The 21,139-nt window shown below is 37.4% G+C and overlaps 2 protein-coding genes and 1 pseudogene across 3 annotated transcripts in view; 1 reads left to right on the top strand and 2 right to left on the bottom strand.

Annotated features, from left to right (window-relative positions):
• The window catches only part of LOC131434750 (uncharacterized), a 61,786-nt gene that overhangs the window by 5,198 nt on the left and 35,449 nt on the right, over window positions 1–21,139 (top strand). The window lies entirely within an intron of this gene.
• Window positions 1–21,139, bottom strand: part of LOC131434751 (carbohydrate sulfotransferase 11) — a 53,390-nt gene that overhangs the window by 3,315 nt on the left and 28,936 nt on the right. The gene's annotated exons all lie outside the window — the stretch shown is intronic.
• Window positions 20,040–20,157, bottom strand: LOC131439711 (U4 spliceosomal RNA; annotated as a pseudogene).

Below are 21,139 nucleotides of genomic sequence, written 5' to 3'. Positions count from 1 at the left end.
TGACTGATTGAATCTAACATCCTACAAGCACAATTAATTGGAATAACATCTTTTAGCGTCATTTTGTTGTAAAAATTTCAATTTATTGGTGAATACAGATTAATACAGATTTTTCATACAAAGCAATACAGATTTTCTATGAAAATATCTGGCATCTCAGGTAACGGCATAACTCCGGACCCGAGTAAAGTCTAACATCAAAATGAGAACGAATTGGAATCTGATTATGATAGCAACATCAGATTGAAATCCTTTTATGATATTGACTCGTCAAATTTTCAATTAATATCACATTATGTTATCATTTTGCTGTTTGAAGGCAAAAGTTTTGTGGAACTCAAAAAATGAAAATATTAAAATCAGCAACTTTGTGAATCTATTGAAATTGAGCAAATTTCATATGGCAACACAAAAATACAAAGTTAAGTTTCAATGGAAGAATTATTCCTTCAATCCTATGTTGCCTTTTACAAAAATGATTTGACATCCTGCCGACATCCTGCAGTTGACCGCAACCATAACCGCGAAGAATCGATTTTTTTCAACATTTTTTCAACTTTTACATAAATAATGCTCTTTCTTTTTTAACAACACTGCTTGTCATATAACCGAACATTTTCCGTCTCCTTATAGCTAACACTTACAGGCCATAGCAATCGCAAAAAGTTCGCATTCCACATCACCTAAGTTCGAAACTGGATTCTCTCCGCGGTGTGTGAAGTTTGCATGAAATCTTTTTTCTTGCTTGCGACTAAAATGAAGATTGCATAAAATCTTTTTTCTTGCTTGCAAGTAATATCGCCTAAATGTATACTATCCCGGACCTTTTATGGCTAGTCTATTTTTAGCTTATGCTCGTGACGTGTCATTTCGAGAAAATCTACATCACATTAAGTTTTCAATGTGCTTTCACTGAGAGCAAAACTAGTTTTAGTTTGATGCCACACAGCATTTTTTTGCTTTCGATTTTGATCTTGTAACCGTTAAACCGACCAAAATGATAGCAAATTAAGTAATCGATATATACTAACAGCACAACATCAAATTTAGTTTTCTTTTTGATCTCACACTCTACTCGGAAACTAATCTTTATCTGCTTATGAACGCGAGTGTATTTAAATCTCAGCATAACTACGAAACAACTAAACGAATCGCCACCATGTTTGGCACGTGTACCAAAGAGGACAACATATACATAATAATTCAAGTACACGGAGAACCCTTCGATCATAAAATTTGCGATATCGCAGTTTTTGATTTTTGCGATAGTTGATTTAACTAATTTCTTTTTCATTCAACCAATATGGTTTTTGATTTGCTTATAATCAAGTAGTTGAAAAATATCTAGTTTTGAATGCTGTCAAATGCTGGAGACAGTTGAAAGCAAAACAATAATCGCCATGCAAAATCAACAACTTTTTTAGTTGAAATCTGTTCGCGTCGCTTCAAAATGTCAATGAAAACAACATCGATGGTGAAGGCGTTTGGTGAAATTGTGTTCATTTGATTTGAGAAATTTATGATTCCATAACAAATGTTTATCTAACAGCGGTGTTGTGATAAAGTTAATCTTGTTTAAGATGAAAAAGATTTGGTGTCAAATAAAAAAATGTTAATGAATGAACATCTCGTAATCTTTCAGGTATGCGCAAAAATTTTATGCTTCAAATTCGATCATTGATTTACTTCCAGCAGACTGTTTTACTTCCAGCTGTTTGATACCGATGATGATGTTCATGCATTAGCAATAAAACGCTTTTTGACATGAATTTAATTTATGAAAGTAACAGGAGCGAAGGGTTTCAAACACACAGAACGCCCTGCGATTGAATGGCGCGTTTAAATTGCCGTCGAAAAATTCCAATTTCCAGCGGTTGATGCACCCCCAGTTGCCATATAGTGCCACGCGTACTTAAGAGTTCTAATAAGTGGATATTTTTCAGGTACTATTGGTTGCTTAGAGAGACGACGAAATATGAAATAGAAAATATCAGTCTCCTCAATCCATTATATCTAATTGCCGAATTCTAAATCATAAAAATGCATCTAATTGTCTAATCTAAATCATCTTCTACAGGGTCCGCCATTGTCGCACCCTGTGCAACGAACCTCCATGGAACCAGCTCTCGGTCAGTAAAGTTGTCAAAAGAAGAATTAAGAGTCGTAGAAGTGAAGCGTAGGTGACTTAATTCCTCTGCCGTTAAATAATTATTATAAACTTAAAATTATATACTCTTATGACATTTTCAATTGATAAGTGCATCTCATTGAATTATATAGAAATTGAAGTCGTATCTAAGCTTAACAATAGGTAACAGTAATTAATATGGTGGATGAGTAGAACTTAACCTAAATATGAATTTCAGCACATCCGCGTTAAACGTAGCTTATAGCTAACCTAAGCAGGGAAATACTAAACGTGAGTACAAATAGTCACTTAGATGGTCTGCATTTATAACTAAAAGTCTAGCTAATTTGCACTGGTTTCTCCGAAAGGTATTTTTAACCAGCCTTTTATCGGAAAAATAAAGTGGTTTATCAAATCGGAAAGTCTCTGTTTTTAGTTGCGCTGGAACAGCCATGTAACTTTTTTTTAAACATGCAATAAAACACAAACGGTGCATCCGATTTCAAATTTTTTTTCATACTAAAGTACAATCCTTCCGGTTAATTGTGGAATATAATTTCATTCAAATGGCTGCCTCGGCTGGTCTTGTAGTACGCCATACGGTCGGTCCAGTTTTTTATTACATTTTCGATTGTATGCAACTTTATTTCAGCTATGGATGCACGAATGTTGTCCTTCAAGGATTGAATTGTCTCTGGCTTGTCCACATAACACTTATCTTTGACAGCCCCCCCCAAAGATAATAGTCTAACGGCGTCAAATCACAGCTCCGAGGCGGCCAAACGACATCCGACTGCGAAGAAGATGGATCGTAGCGTTGGCTGTGTGGCACGGAGCGCCGTCTTGTTGGAACCAAATAGTATCGAAGTCTTCCTCTTCAAGTAACGGGAAGAACCAATCGCTAATCAAGGCGCGGTAGCGCTCGCCATTGACCGTGGCGGCGGCTCCTGCCTCATTTTCGAAGAAAAATGGCCAAATGATGCCGCCAGACCAAAATCCGCACCAAACCGTCACTCTGTGAGGATGCATCGGCTTCTCCATGATAACGTGCGTGTTTTCCGTCTCCCAGATGCGACAATTTTGCTTATTAACATACCCGCCGAGATGAAAATGTGCCTCATCTGAGAAGATGATTCTTCGGTAAAAATCGATGTCTTCTTCAAGCTGATTTTCAAAGTAAAACTGCACTGTTTTCACGCCTTCCTCAAGCGTATACACAAACATTTTCGTTCAGCGGAAGAATAAAACTAAGTTTCTGTCAAATTAGAAGTGACATTAAGGTTACCAATGTCGAAATAACCGAGAGTTAAAAAAAAAGTTAGATGGCGGACCCTGGCTCCATTGAACACAATTCATCAACTGGTAAATGATATCAGAACATTTTCTCCTGCCTACAGCGGTTTCCTAGAACAGTTATATGTATTCCGTCATTGAGTCATTTGACAATCAATAGTTTTGATACCCAATTGAGTGCGTGGCTCGAAATGATAAATCACATGGATCGTTGCCCGCCAAACCATTTTTTCAACGATCTAGTATTTTTAGCTTCGACGGCCAAACACTTGTGCAACTCGTTATGGCCAAATACCTATCGGAGATCTAGCAAGCATAGGCGACTTTTTCAACGGAAAATTCCACAATAATGTTCGTGTCACTTTTTGTGTTTGAAGTCCCTAGCAAATGCTGCCTATTGATAACTATGAGTAAAAGAAAATCCTTTTCAGAAGTAAACGAGTTAATCTAAGCCCGCAGTTTGAAGGCGCTGATTTCTTTTCAGCAGGGTTGCCAGTTACATAAAAAGTTTTTCAAAGTACGCTGCCATAGTGACAGTGTACCGCATATAGCAGAATGTGTTCTCACAAATTTTTGCGGGAGTACTCCGCGTTATAATTTATATTTGATAGAACTGTGAGTTTGATAAGTTTTTTTTGTTTGCTTAGTTTTACGTTCCGTCTTCGACTAAACATAAACCGTTGTTGTTTGCATTATTATTCTGGTGACGGAAGTCATAGATACGAAGCATCGAATTCTTCGAAATGACGGAATGGAAAAGTAAAAATATTCATCATTTATCATCCACGTTATCATCAAAATGAATTCCATTCTCATTTAATTCAAGAGTCCTCGCGTTGCACTTTGCTAGATAGAGAGAGAGTTTGTAATTTTAAATAATTACGACATAAATGTCTCCATCGAAGTATGTACCCTCCCGGTTGTATTCCGGACATCTTTCTCTGCAGATAATCTGTTCCGCACCCAGGGTTTCCTGCTGTACAATTTGTATGAGAACATTTCACTTACATCGGAATAACACACCCACCCTCGAATAATGATGGCTTTGCTCGCCTCTGGCGGCATCTAGTGTGAATCTGTTCCAGAGCGAACGTGGTAGTCGTCGATTGTGGGCCTTCGGGGGTAAAATGTTTCTACCATCGGTTCGCACGAATCAACTCGGGAAGCTTTTAATCCTTTATCTTTTCATGTCGACCTACACTTCACTACACTCAAAATAATAATCATATTATAGTTACCTGAAAAGTTATGTGAATATTTTCCACCCTACTTTTCACGTAGGTTTTAATGGACTGGCATTTAAAAGCTGTTTAATGCATAATCCAGTAAAAGTTACGTGTTTCATAGATAAAATGTTATGTACTGTTCATATAACATTTATCTATCAGTTCATATCAAATTTAGATACCAGAAAATTACTATTTTATATATTGGTTGAAGTCAAAAGAGAGATTTCCGGTTTTGATATAAATCTATGAAATGAAAAATGCCATGAAATATAAAACATTAATTTCAGAAAATTGTCATATAATTCCAATGGCTTAAAAAGCAACTAAAAACGTCGTGGTATCTCAAATCGACAAGCCTCCAGAAATCGTTTATGTTGTCACTGCCATCCAACCGAAGCCGAAGTCGAGATCCAAGAACTCCCACAACTCTACCGATGCAGGTTGAAGTCGCATTACATGGTTTCAGTGTCTCTACCTTCATACCGACGGCCTGTTTGAAGCAGTCGGCAGGAGCGGGTAAACTTCCGTACTCACGCAGGCACTCGGTCCAGTTGAACACATGGAAACTTTCATACTGGAATGGTCCGGTCGATGGAGTAAAAAATTGTAATTAAATAACTTTTCTCGCAAATATTTACACTACTTACACTTCGAGGGCCACTGCTCGCCATTTTCAAAATCGAGATTTTCACACTGGAAATTCACGTAGATTGTTTGACGTTTGGTCAATTCACGTAAACCTTATATGATGACTATATTCATTTTAGGGGATGTTCGTATAACATTCATTTTCGTCACGTAAAATATTCAATTTGACATTTGAAACCATTCTACGTGATTTTTCAAGTGAATCGAACGTGAATTTTTATTTGAGTGTATTCCGTGCTGAATACTAGTAAGGGCTGCTTGAAACCGGCAAAAGTGTGAGAATCATGTGGTACATTTTTCTTATCCCGGAGGGAAGGACTCTTGCAATATGTGGCTTTATTTTTTTTGTTTGAGCAATCTACACAGTGGAGTCAAACCATCCGTACGTGTTTGCACAAAACAAACGATTACAAATTTTCCAGCTGACGTGAAACATGAAAAGAATTGTCAAGCGAAGGCCGTCCATTGAAGGTTGAGTTTTACTTGCGGGTTTTAGAACACTTGAGGAAAAAAATAGATAAATGCCTGTGCTCCTGCCTACAGTAGTATAGAAATTGTAGTCGGGCTTTGATGTCGAGGGGTTTGATAGGTTCGCATGTGAACGATGTGAATTTTGAATGAGCAACCAGTGCTCACCCCTTGCAGATGTCGCCGCGATCGACACTATTTTAGTAGCTGCATTGACACCATGCTAAATTTTTGTGTTGGTTGAAATCAGAAGTGTGTTTTTGATTTATTTCGATTACACTCGTTTTGGTTTGCCAATTTTTTGTAACAGGCAAGATAACTCGAACATTTTCCTCTCCTTGAAATATCGCATTATAAAGCCTTTTTTTCGCTTGTAGAGAAAATTTTAGTGGATGCCTAGCAATATATGTCAAACAAGATATTGAACATAGACTCATTAAGAACAATGCGTCTTATGTGGATTTCAAGATCGAACATTGTTTCAAAGGACATTTTTATAATATTCATAGTGTGTATCGTCCTTCTAGCTTTGATTTTAATTAATTTTCTGTTTGATGTTTGATTGTAGGCTTTCGAATGAATCTCATTCATAACAACATTGTGACAAGATATAAGGCTCTGCTAGAATTCTATGACTTTTTGTGTACAAATTCTATACTTTATGCTTTATGCGTTTTCGAATCAACGCTTGTGGTCTCAAATGGTTACGTGGGATGAGTATTTACTCGCTCCTAGTGACCTAACTCTCACATGCAGTTTTCCTTTCAAAACATTCAATGTCAGCTATCCTCTTCGTGAGGAATGGTTTTCTGGTTTTCTGGAACGACAACTTGATGAACACATAGTTTGTTATACGGACGGTTCTCTGTTGAATGGTCGTGCTGGTGTCTACTGTCGTGAAATGAGGCTGGAGCAGTCTCGTTCATTTGGTAGATACTGTACTGTGTTCCAAGAAATCTACGCGATTCTGTGTGGAGTACAATCGGCACTTCAGCAGAGCATCAGTTGTAAACGAATTTATTTTTGTTCCGACAGTCAGGCAGCTTTAAAAGCACACAGTTCGAATGACTCACGGTCGAATCTAGTGATCGCATGTCGAACTCAAATTGAAGACCTCAGCATTTCAAATGCTGTTTACTTCTTATGGGTACCCGGCCATTCTGGTATTACTGGAAATGAATGGGCTGATGAGTTGGCTAGAGCTGGTGCAACGAATGATTTCGTTTGTCCTGAACCAGCTTTACCACTTTCAACTAGTTGGATAAAGCACAAGATACGTTCTTGGGCTGCATCCAAACATGCCAGCTACTGGCGCAGCTTGCAAACTTGCGCTCAGACAAAAACATTTCTACCAGATTTAAATCTGAAAATGTCAAAGTGTCTACTGCATTTCTCCAAGCATCATTGCAGTATTCTGGTCAGAGCTCTGACTGGACATTGCAAACTCAATTATCACATGGCTACTATTCAACGTGCTGAATATTATTCGTGTGATTTGTGTGAATGCGATTATGGTACTTCATATCATCTGATATGTAACTGTCCCGCATTGACGCAGCTACGTATCCGGGTTTTTGGTTCTCCATACATGGTTGAGTCTGTGTATGCGGAGCTAAAATTGAAGGAGAGGTAGGGAGCTATAGTCAGACGGGTTCGTCGTTCTTCCTGGAGTGAATGAATCCCTTCTGTATTCACCTTAAATAGGGTTTAGCAGATTGTTTGGCATCCTTTAGGGGGTACCGAATTTACTTCTGCTCGTACATATTGCGAATCGTTCTGCATTCTTCCGGGAGTGCAGAATGGTGTCGCTTTTGTAAGATCTCTAAATCCTCTCGGGGGTTGGAGGTTTTATTAACAGCAGACTGTTCGGGACCTCGTAGAGGTTCAGAATTTACTTCTGCTTCCACTAAATGTGATCCCCAGCAGTTTGTTCAGCATCCCTTAGGGGTGCAGAATTTACTTCTGCTTTTATGTGTTTTTGTGTCGTCAGTTTTTCCCATCCTCCTAGTCCAACCCTTACCATTTCCTTTCAATCCTTCCCTCTTGAATATCGGGTAAATGATGCTAAACACAAATTGATGGCAAGGCACAAATCTCCAAATATCAAGGGGAACGTGCCATTTGAGCCAAATTGCTTTATGCGTTTTCGAATTATCATTTTTGCGATTTTTGTCGTGAACACGACTTACTTTACTATGGGGCGCCTTTTCAAAATATACCCTCTGAGAGAGTGATAAGTTTTTGATCGTGAATATCTCTTGTTGTATCTAACGAATCAACAGAATTTTTGCTACATGCCATCGGAAATATGATCACAATTTTATGATAAAATTTTCAGTTGTGTGACATAATCTCAAATAATTCAAAATTAAGCTTTTCTGAAATGTATGGTACAAATGAGTATCAAAGAGGATAATTCATAAGGCGCGTTTGCTTTCTCGTATTTTTAAAGCTCATAGCTCAGTGATCTGTGAAAGGATTTATATAATCCTCAGTTTAGTGCAAATCTAGAACAGTTTGATGAGATTTGTGACCTTTTCGCTGTGTGAAATTCACAGTAATCGAGATCAAATGAAGCCTTCTTTGTTTTTGCGAAAAATGTGAAAAAGGGGAATGCTTGCATAATTCATACAATTGATCAACTAATTGATATTCGGAAGTGTTAAGGAACATGTCAGTTGTTTCCGTATTCACGACATCCAGTTATGTCTGTGACATTACCCACCCGCCTTTTTTTAAGAATTATCGTTTAACAAAATAAATTCAAATGTTTTGCATGACAAAAAGCATCATTCGAACAACATTTTGTAAATTTTTCGTGGAAAAATGTTGAGAAATAAGTCAGTGAAGAGATATGTTTGAAGACATGATTTGCGGTGTCCACTGTATCTCAGCACAGACTAATCTGAAGTGAACGCAGCATAGTTAGATTAGAAGTTTTTCTAGACCCCAACGTTTCTGTTTGATGTTTTTTTAATTTTTGGTGGTTGTTCAAAGTGAAAACTACGATTTTTCACGAAAAAATCCGCCATTTTGAAACTGTAAAAGCTCCCCAAAGTAACAAACAACGAAAAGGAAAACGTTGGGGTCTGGTTTTTTATGTGTAGAATGTGTGTGCAAAATTGCAAAAAAAATTGATGCAGTATTTTTTGAATAACACGGACTTTCAAAACCTGCTTTCGAGCAAAAAGCGTGTAAAGTTTTGTGTCTATAAAATCAATGGAAACTATTTATTACTCAAGGGAGCCCGTAGGGTCTAATATTTTTAAAAAATCATATTTTTTCTTTATTATTTATTTTACCGGGAACCAGGATAGCCAGAATCGATTTGTTTATTATTTTTTACGTTTCGTCTTTGACTTATCAGTGCAAAGCAGTTCAAATTAAACTGCTTAGGGCTAAACTCGGCAGTTCAATTTGACCCGCTAAGCAGACGTAAAGTTTCTGCTATTCACAGAACACTTTTTGTTTTGCAACGGAGTGCAATGTCTTTTCTGACGTGCCGAACGAAAACGAGTTTAGCACTAAGCAGTTCAATTTGAACTGCTCTGCACTGATGAGTCAAAGACGAAACGTAAAAATAATAAAAACGGTTTTGTGCCCTAGCACGATAATGACGATTTGTTTAGTTGCCTACTAAAAATGACTATCGATTTGTGTAGTTTTGAGACCAGTTTAGAATTTTTTTTAAGTTTTTTGTTTCGCCGGTTTAAGTGACGGTGTACAATATTGAACACACTTTACCCTATAACTCCGGAACCGGAAGTCGGTTCCGGATGAAATTCAGAAATTCCGTATGGGACCGAAAGACGTTTGATTTAAATCTAAGTTTGTCAAAATCGGTTCAGCCATCTTCGAGAAAACCTAGTGAGATTATTTGACACACACACAGACTCAGTTCGACGAGTGATTGCATAACCTTTCTATATGAGAAAGGCAAAAACAAAACAAAGATATAATCAAATCTATGGTTTTTGGAGTTATTAACACGGTTTGGTTCTACACATATTTTTTTAACACGGTACGTAACCTCCCTAACTCCCTGAAACCTTAGTCTATACTCGCTCTAACTTGAGTGTAATTAATCACGCCGATGTAGTGTCACAATTGAAAACGGAAACGCCATAAGTCGAGTGGCTATTCTTTCCTTCAGATAACTTCTTGCTAATCCCAAAAATACTCTCTACTGATTGCATAACATTTGTATATGAGATAGGAAAAACAAATATCCGTTAACAAACCTATCTAGCTTTAAAAGCTCCTGGTTACAAACAATAAAAACGTTGAAATAAATGATACGGAACACATGGATTGCACAGGTAAGCCATCAAAACGATCAAAATATCGATACTGTCTCGGTATGGCGGCTTTGGAAAAATAAACATATGTCCATGTATCCATGGTAACCTGATCAAGCGGATTGTCAAAAAAGAGCACGTGTTCCCGGGTTCCTGAAACGGTTTTACCATTTTTGTTTATGGTATTTTACACTACACCGACTACACTCGCACGAATTCGGCGGAAATCAAGTCATTCTTTACTGCCCAAAACCTCAATATCAGCATCAGTGAAAATGTGTCTGCGTAATGGGTTCGTAACTAAATGAGTTTTATTTACATAGGTGTCGTGACTAAGAGAAGACGTTTTTTCTGTGTCATTGTCACTGCACAACAAACTCCTCCAAAGGCCACAACTGTATGACTGGTAGCCCGTGATAAGTATATTTAGGCAACCAAGTGCACAAACATAGACGGCAGGTTTTGTTTACACAGCTGTTTTTCCCAGACTTATTGACACGTGCGTATCGAACGCAATCAATGCAAAATGGAAAATTTTTCGTAAGGTGATTTTATTTTGTATTCCAATAAATTCTAAAAATTTGATAAGACTTGGACATTTATAAAACAGAGAGAGCTTTTGTTTCGATCAAAGTTCGGGAATCAGATTTGCAAAATATAAATGCTAGTTTGCTGGTTTGTTGGAAAGATTCCGTTTGACAGTTTGAAAATTTGTAGGATTAGGATTAGGATTTGAATCGATTTTTCTCAGTGTAGGATTAGGAATTTTTTCAGTATATTTATTCTAAAAACTGGACTAATTTTCTGGAAGTCATCAGTACAACACTTTCTCTTTAAATTGAACTATTTAAAAAAAGTTGGTAAAAAAGTTTGGTTAAAATTTTAGAAAAACCAAATACAAATGTCAACGCGACATTCATCATATGTACCTTACATGATCTGCAACCAAAGTATTTTCATATTTCAAAATTCCCACACGGAAAGACCGAAATCAGCATTTTGGCGAAAAAATTAGTTGATTTTCTAATTTTAATTAGTTATTTTTTGAGACAACTAAAAAATCTTACTTTTGCTGATTCAGATTTTTTAATTCTAATTCTCTTAATAGTAGCTAATGCACACTTCATTTCCATTCAACTAATTTTTTAGTTGAATTAGAGAAATAAAACGTTGGTTTTCAACCAATATGAATGGTTGAATTGGCTTCTGCAATTTGCAGCTATATGGCGCTCTGTCACCGAGAAACTGTTAACACCGTAATGACTACTAGCCACTAGATGGCACACTACTACCGAAAACAATTTCAGTCGCTGTTGTCTTTTCTATATTGGCAGGTATAAATACGATGTTGTATTGTAGAAAAAAAAAAAACGAAACATAAACTTCCTTTTGAACATTTGTCTCCTAAATCGCTGTTTTCTTCATTCGACTTCGCGAAATCTCACTGAAAATATTGAGCACTTGGAAAACAAAACACGAATACAAGTAGTACACCGGACGGCGTGGCACGGAAGGTTAGATGATACAAAAAAAACATCATTTGACTTATACAATTAGAGAGCAACATTCGAAACTCACTTCACTGTTCCGCGTAAAAACATTATTACGCACAATCGCTTCAAATACGCACAAATTCTGAATAAATACACTTTCCACTAAGAGTTTACGTCATTTTTACAAATCGGTTTCGAAATTTATATATGGATATATCGTAGCTCATGCGAAAAACATCTAAACAATTTGCAAGCAGTTTCAACAAGACTGTCCTTTTTAGCTTTTTAATGGATTGTTTTGCTTTGATACTTCTCATGATATGTTTAAGTTTCGTCTTTGACTCATCAGTGCATAGCAGTTCAAATTGAACTGCTTTATGCAAAACTCGGCAGTTCAATTTGAACCGCTAAGCACAAAATTTGGCTAACCCCTGAATGACCCCTGCATCGGCCAGAAAAAGTCGAAAACACGTTTTCGTTCGGCACGTCAGTATAGATATTGCATTTCGATGCAAAGAATACAAGTGTTCTGTAAGTAGCAGAAACTTTACGTCTGCTTAGCGGTTCAAATTGAACTACTGTGCACTGATGAGTCAAAGACGAAACGAAAACATATCAAAATCGGTTATGTGCCCTAGCACAAAATTTGGCTAACGCCCGAATGACTTCTCATGAGTTTTTGGCTAATATACTTATTAATAAAACCAATTTCATTTTTGTTTTCTTTGTGCTGTCCTTCAGCAATGATGGTGATGGATAAATAGAAACAAATTTCCTGATTTTAATAACAAAATTAGTTGTCAATGAAAATTTCGTGTTGGATTGAAATATTGCTTGTTTGTGTCCAGGATATTCGCCAACTAAACACATTCTCTAAAAATAAGAGTTTTTTTTTTCAGCAAAGTTAATTCTCAATTTTAACTAATTTTATAGTTATTTTGGAAATTTTGATGTTAAAATCAACTAATTCAAAAACAGTAATACGAATTAGGGGCAGAACGGTCGTTCCGTGCACAAGTGAAAAATAAAACATCTAACTGATGATTATATATCTAGTTCTAGGTGTACCGGAACGTATCATCGAGATCCAGCATCCGGATCTGGAAATACAGGGAGAGGAGTATTGAAGACTTGAGTGTTTTGTTTGATGAGTCATAAAACTTCATAGTCTTTCGCTGAAACAAAAACAAAATGAATGCCGTTCTGATCACAATGTCCATTTGTAGAGCACCCCACAAGGCTTGCGATGTTGCGATATTTTTTCAAATCATCTGACAACAATTCACTGTATAGATCATTCACTTATAGCTTGAGAAGGAGTGGTCCGAGGTGGCTCCCTTGTTTTGACTCGTGAAGAACCGAAAAAGTCCTCTTAACGCGCATCAAAACTATTACAATTTGTAGGTCATATTATTTGATGGCTATACCTATCTTGGCGGTTTCTGGTTTCCGGTTCTGTTTCTGGTTTCTGGTAGCGATCATAACTCCAAAAATGAAACATAAGTGATTTTTTTATGTACCGCAAACACGATTTGTTCGATTTTCAATCGCTTGCTGTCAATGGTGTTATTCCTTTTTCGAGGTAGTCCACGAACATTATATCATGACATTTTCAAAGAATAGATTTCATAACCATTCCGCTCTATTTAGTCACCCTAAACCGGTTCAATGTCAGTTCCAACCGACACCAAAAGTACAAACGAACCTAATAACCATAACCGAAAACGTTTCCGAAGTGAGCTCGCGTTCGTCTTTTTAGTCCAGAGTATGCATGTGCAGCACTCAGCAGCAGGATATATTTTCCATCTGTAGATTCGAAATCACTACTTCACGGTGTAATCGGAATCACCAAAATATTCATCCAAACGAAAATCTGTTTGTCTTTCTCCTATAGAAAGGTTACGCAATCACTGCGAAACCCGACTTCAGAACCGTGGCTAGAAGGGCTGAGTGGCATTTAAATTTCAAACCGTCATTCGAGGTGACGATGTGAAAACTCTGAGGAATTGTGATAAATAGGGTAAAGCGTTCGGTTCGGTGGGAGTGCCGACCGTAACCTGTGACAGAAAGTAGATTGCGACATTACGACAAATGTCATGTGTGTGTATTTTTTGTGCCGAATACCAAAGCAAACATACGCTTGTACTTTTTACTGCATTCAAACCAATTTTTTTTATAGCATCATGAATTGAAGAGCATCAATCTAAAAGGTGAGTGGATTCAATATTTATTAGGTGAAATCGATCTATTTCGTGATTTCATACCAGATGCTATCAAAATCTTCGCAACCAAAGATTTGTTTTGCCATTTTCAGAATGTCTACCGATTTCGGTTACCGGCACCCCATGTTTTTCGACGAATCGTGAAAAATTGTCAGTGATATGCGGAGATGCAGAGAGACAATGACCTATTCGGCGAAACGACTTTCGGCGAAATGGCTTTCGGCGAAATGACCCACTCCCCATCAGACAATGATGACTTTTGTCCAAAGCGTCTTATGAAAGAATAAATTCCGTTTTTTCTTTTAATAATTGCTTTTTTGAAATGGCAAAATATTATTATTACATTTATTAAATTGATAACAAAGTTTTTTCAATCAAATTAAGCAACTTGATTTTTTAATCAGTTGTTAGCTAGGGACTTTAGCTTTCCATTGAAGTATATATGTCCGCATAATGTGTACTTAGTCAGAAGTTATAAGCTTGAAATAAAAGGGTGCCGGTAACCGAACAAAGTAGTCAAAATTTCTTGAATTAAACTTGTACAAATGACTTGTGTTACCAGTTGTTAGAAAGACATAATTACACCACTAGGTAGATCAAATCAAGCTTTATAATATGCATGAAAACTGAATGTGTAAACAGTATATATCAAATCAATCGATGAAAGTGTTCGATTTCGGAAGAGCCAGGGCCCCTCGGGCCTTCCCTCTGGGTACGTGCCTGCGACCATCAATGTAAAATGGGTTGTCAGTTTTGTTCGTATTCACGATATCCAGTTATGTCGCTGACATTACCTACCCGCCTTTTTTTTAACTGTTATAATGCTCATATTTGGCTCGTTGGCTAGTATGGTTGGCAACCTCTGGCATAAATCATAATGTATTCTAACTTGGTTCCATCCACTATAGAAGTCAGTTTCAATTAGAAAACAATGTTGAAAGGTCCTGAATACGTATATAAGCTGACATTGGCACCTTCTAGCTGGAAACGCTGAAAATTTACTTCTAGATCTAGTTTGTATTATATATCGATCAATATACAATGCAACTGAGCCTTGTTTCTATTTTTCTTCCAGTGTGACAGACATGATAAAGATTGGAGAAAATGTCTATTATTTTCTAATGGAAATGCCCTGAGTAACATAGGAATTATTTGTCTCTCACCATTCTAAAGCATTGCCTTGGGCGATGTTCCTCATCTGTGATTCAGTCGCCATCTCATCAGGAATCTCGCACTCATAAAATATGCCACAGTGCAATTGTTGGTTAAAAAAATACCCCTTCGATACTGGTGGAAAGAAATGAATGAAAATCTTGTACCAGAAACCGAACGACAATATATTCATTTGAGTGCCACGTTCCAGCTGTAATTATCGATTGCTGGCCACTTGCCAGAAGTGTGATTCGGTAACAACCGTTTCCCTTGAAACTAGCGATGGACCGTACACTGAAATACGGCAGGAACTCCTGTTTCGAAACCACCTTTTTTTAAGCGAGTTCTATTGCTTCTATTTTAAACATCGAGGCTTGTTCTTTGGAAAAAGCTACAAATTTGTAAAGTGATAATATCCAGCTGACATATTTTTCACTGGCAAAAGTCCAATAAACGTAACAGCTTCAAGCATCCTGTCGAATGTTTACTGCCAACCACAGGAATCGGCCGGCTTGAATGTCACATTCCGTGGCTCCACGATGATCAGATTTTTCCAACTTATTTTTTGTTGTTGTTATTTTTCGGGCATGCTCTCTAATAGATGAAGCGGACCGACCTGAATTATTATGAATTATGCTCGCAATGGCTAGTGCAATTGAAAGGCAATCAACTAAACGGCTACGGAACTTGCAATTTAATCGATTTTGTTGTTGTTTCGTTTAAATTAATGTCGTTTTCGTTTTTAAATTGCACTACACTGGTGTAGCGAAAGCTGCACTGAAACCGTTCGTTTTTACCAATTGCACTACACCAGAGCTACACTTTTTCTGCACCGATACCACTGGTGTAGCACTCATCAAAAGTTTGGTGTAGCTCTGTGCAATGGAATCGTTTATTGTAGTCAATGGTTACTGTTTGTTTTCGTCATTTTTGTTCGTTTATTCATGCCTCAGTGTAGCACTGCACCGGTGTAGTGCAAATTAAAAACGAAAACGCCATAAGTGAAATGTTGTATACTTACTTGATTACAGAATTCATCAAAACAGTAACTACTGTCACCTCAGAAACTGCTCAATCTAGTTTCACAAAGATGGCCATGAGTTATGTGTATCTAGTGGTGATGAACAATATACTTCCTGTCTGTGTCATACAACAGCCCGATATAATTGCAGGTCAAGGTCTAATTCCAATTGATTTCAATCACCGGCGGATACTTCCTAGGGGGATCTATTAATTGCAAGCGAATCTTTGTCGAATAATTGTTTCATAATTTAGTCATCGATAGTGCCGCTTCGATAAAGCCTTAAATCAATGTCTTTTTCAGTCGCGGGTGCTTTTTCTGAGTTGCACAGTTATAAGAATCGCATTATTTTGCTTCTCCAACGGATGATTAAAGTTTCAACTACATCGAGACGTAGCTGAACAAGCTGAACAAATAAAGTTTGGAATATTTTTGGTTTTGTTATTTCCTCTAAAAGCAAATTTTCGCCCTGCTTTGTGTGTTATGCCACTGATAGCAAATCCTTCTTACTCGTTTAAAAAACACAGAGAGAATAAGTGAGTAAGGGCTCAAATTCAAAATACGGAAAATAAAATCGTACTAACAGTGGTTCGAGTAGATAAAACTGAATATTTTAGAAAATTGTTTTCCGTGTCATTATAATTACTTCCCCTGACAGAGATGAACATTTCATTTGCGAAAGTTCGCTTTCTATTTCGCATAGCAAAGACTTTTTCAACAGAGTCTCAGTTTCCGAAGTCGAAAGTACCGGAACTAGTGGACAAAAACTTTAAAATCGATCAATCAATCACTTCGATTTCTCAGAGACTAATTTAGGGCTTAGACTAAGTGATGCTATTTTTTACAAACTTGGGTTCAATTGAAAGGTCTTACAATACTATAAACATATTCCAAATATTATCAGGATCTTACCGACGACACGACCTGCCACTCGTCTATCAAAACTGTATCGTAAATATAACTACCCCTCAGTAACTGGAAATGTCAAATCGGAAACGCTAGTGAATTTTTTTAAACTGGCAGCACAAGTTGATATATTTATTGATTTTGAATAACAGTCACCATAACCTTGGTTACTGCATATCGAAGGCAAGATGAATGTAAACAAAATAAATTTCAGATGGGTTATTATATTACAGAACATTTTAATGGATTTACCTGACTCGAGCGGAATGTAAAAATTGAGGAGTACGAGTTATCTTTTTTATAAAGCCAAGTTCAAAATTCAGGTCTTGACTTGAAACCGTTGTGTGAGAAGGAAGACATGGAAATGACCGACAACGAGCTGAGCGAGGCTAGTGCTCTGTGGTACCGGCATAACGTACGGTAAAATGATTTCATTGTGGAATTTCACTAGTAATCTTCGAATAGTGGCCAACAAGGTGAAATACTGTTTCTACTGCTGCGCAATCAACCGACACAAAACAATTTTGACACCGGCATATTACACCGAATCCTACTGCCCAGAAAAGCTAGCAGTTGAAGTGTACGGATAAATCGCTGGAAGCAGATCATTGTCCTCGTTCGTTGGTTTCATCCTTAGTTTCAATTAAATTCCGAAAATCGAGTTCATTTAATTGCATTTCTGCTTAATTTGGACAAAGTTGAACACTAATAGAACTATTCCACCGCTTTCAAAACATGTTTATTTGTTTTGGGGTTCCTTGGTAACTAGTCCATAGCAACTTAAACAGTGTTGCTCGAGAAGATTATTTTTATCATTTACAAGGGGTCGCTAGATTTGTGGTAACTGGCGGTGAATCGTTAGCGAACAGTTTTAATGCTGATTTTTCTTCGGAGTGCCTGGTCGTGTCGTCGATCTTACCTTCGATTCCGGAGTTGTAGAGCGAAGAGTGCTTAAACTTTCAAACCGTTGTTCAGAGCGACGGACAATATCATCTATTCCATATTCCATACAAAACTTCTGAATTTTGTTGGGATTCGACACGATGATAAGCTATCCACATACATTTGTGTTGTACGCATGTATTTGTGATGTTTTTTATGCTCAGATCACAGCATGCTGTGCGCTTGGCTGTCAGCTTTCGATTGTTTGTCAGCGTGTTTCGTTGTTGTAATTCTGCGTTTTCAAAATGTCGCCAATTGAAAACGAAGTGGAAATTAAGGTTCTAGACACATGGCTAAGTGAGAAGGGTATTACTATGCAAAAATTGGCGAAGCGGTTTGGTATTCATCATGCCAGTGTTAAAACCATCATTAATAAGTTTGGGGAACACTATTCTTTTAATGAGCTACCAGGAAGAGGCAGAAAACCCGGTTTTTCCAACCCGATACTGGACCAGAAAGTGGTATCTCTAATCATGAAGAACAATTCAATGTCAATACGTGATTTGACAAAAAAAGCAGGAATGAGTGTCGGAATGAACCAGCGTATCAAGAGGCGAAATCACCTGAAGGCCTACAAGAAGCAGAAAATCTCGAAACAAAGTGTAGAAAAGAAGAAGCGAGCAGCAACAAGGGCCCGGAAATTGTAGTCGCGTCTTTTGCAGTGTCCGGATGCATGCGTTTTGATGAACGATGAGACTTATGTAGAGGAGGACTCAAAAACCCTTCCAGGTCCAGGTTTTGGCCGGATTTAGCGTCGGCTCACTATGCCAAAACCACTCTCAATTGGGTTGCGGAAAAGGGTATAAAGCTGGAAACATGCAGGAGCTCAAAAAATTTGAGCTCAAGCGTCCAAAAAATGCGATGCAACACTTGCCGGAACTTGATGAAAAGCGTTCGATTAAAAGTTCGAAAATTCGTGAATGAATAACTTAAATTTCATCTGGTTTTCATTATGCGTAAGTTTAACTTCATACAATAAAGGATCAATTTTTAGTTTGAATGAAATATCGTTTTTTATCATAATTTGAAAAAAAAATTGTGGATAGCTTATTTTCGATGCACTCCTTAAGTGTTTGAAATTTCAAGCCTTATTTAGAAGCACGATTCAAAAATTGGTTGAAAATCTTCTAAATGTGACAAAAAACTAGTAGAATTTGTAGGCCATGTTAGTTGATATCTAATTGAGAAAATCGGTTAAGCCATCTCGGAGAAAAGTGAGTACCGTTTTGGGGGCTTTTGATCACTGATTACGAAACCGGATTCAGGGGACCGGTATATGTGTTTTGTGTGGCCGTCGATAACTTGTCGGACCTTCTAACTAGATGAATTTATTACCTTTTTTTGAGAAGATTGCTCATGTTTGAAAATTTCTCTATGAACGCAAGTTATTGAATTTATAGTTTTTTTTCCTTCGTCGCCCTGTGTGACGTGGGAAGAGTAATTTCAATTTAATTCTAAGTTTGGAAAAAAATTGGTCAGCTGTCTTTTTCGTACAATTTTTTATTGCAATTCTGGAACCAAAAGTCGGATTCTTGCGAATTAAAAAAAAACACAGTGCCTAACATAGGAGAAAACACAGGTTTGAATTCGCTCATTCTCCATTTAGCAACAAGCAGTGAGTCTCATTCCTTAGCTGACTGCCGTTATTCTTACCGCACCGATAACGCACGGTAAGCACGGATTAATGCCTAATTATGACAGGATAAAATATCTGAATGGCTTCATAGTCGCCCTTAAGACAGCTTTAATACCGACTTTGACAAAACCATTGATTATGCTCATTTATGGCTAGTGTGCATTCAGAGCTCTGAATACTGATCGATTTACAGCCAATAAGCTTTCAGATTGCTGGAAGAAGTTTTAATGCCTGTAGGATGCTATTTTTACTGCCAATATTAATATTTATTGGTTATCTGGCTGATAAACCTATTCAAAATTTTCGTAAAAGTTTTAAATTTTAATATTGAACATAATCTAATGAGTGTAATAAATACAAATAATATTTTCCTAAATCTAATCTAAAGAAATTATCTTCTCTGCAGACATTTGACGGTTGAATCTAAACATTCTGTCACAGACTTCTTAAAACATATAACACCTTGGTTATTTTTCACTCGTCGCTTCTGCTACGTATCTCAATTTCTCCAACTCGCGAACAACGCGTTCGGTTTTAGAAAAACAAAGTTTTGCAGGGAAGCTCGGACGATACAATGGCAGTACAATTGCCCTAGCATTCGATCATTCGGCAATGGGTTTAACAATAGAAAATTTATCGCTGGTTATATTTTTGTTTCGCTTAGCTATAATCACACCTCGGGTGAACCTCATTGGTTACGATATCGCCACTGCGCAAAACTATCACTGGTTAATAATGAGACAAGCTGTCGAACATGCTTATTTACTAAAGCAAACTTGTTTTAAACGGGCATAATGTTCAATTGCTGCACTGGAGTACATCCAAAAAGAGATAACATTATGAGCAATTACATTAATAATTAGCAATTACACTGTGCTACAAAACAAAACAAAACTATTCTTATTACACCTGGTGGTGTGATAATGCCTTTCTTCTGGCATAGACACAGTCCTATTAACACATGGATCAATAAGTCCCGAGACTAAAGCAGAGATGGCGCTCGTAGTAAACCAGTAACCACGTCTTTCTAGAGTACTAACCTTTGCTTGGAACGGGTCAAAATTTTAAGTCGATCCGACCAGAAACAGCTGAGTTATCGAGGTTGGAGTAAAGTCGTTTCGTAGTTTGTTTAAAAAATGGAAAAAAACCGAGTTTCGTGTTTTGATAAAACATTGTTTTTAATGGGTAAAAACACCGTGCAAGCAAAACAATGGATTGAAAAATGTTATCCGGACTCTTGTCCATCAAAAGCAACGATTTTTCGGTGGTTCGCCGAGTTTAAACGTGGTTACACCGGAAAATGTGAGTGAAGTGACAAAAATCATAATGAAAGATCGTAAAGTGAAGCTCCGTGAGATTGCTGAGATGACACAGATATCATATGGAAGTGTATTTACTATCCTTCATGAAAAATTGAGCATGAAAAAGGTTTTTTCCAAGTGGGTGCCGCGATTGCTTTCGATGGAACAAAAACAGCAAAGAGTCGATGATTCAGAAAGCATTCACTCGCAATCGCTATTTACTCGCAACAAAAAAGATTTCTTGCGTCGTTACGTGACCATGGACGGAACATGGATACATCACTACACTCCAGAGTCGAAGCGGCAGTCATCTGAGTAGCGCACAGCTGGCGAAAGCCGTCCGAAGCGTCCGAAAACGCAGCAGTCAGCTGGCAAAGTCATGGCGTCAGTTTTTTGGGATAC

Source organism: Malaya genurostris, chromosome 3 (genome assembly GCF_030247185.1).
Source record: "Malaya genurostris strain Urasoe2022 chromosome 3, Malgen_1.1, whole genome shotgun sequence".
NCBI lineage: Eukaryota > Metazoa > Arthropoda > Insecta > Diptera > Culicidae > Malaya > Malaya genurostris.
This window is presented reverse-complemented; position numbering and strand designations above follow the sequence as displayed.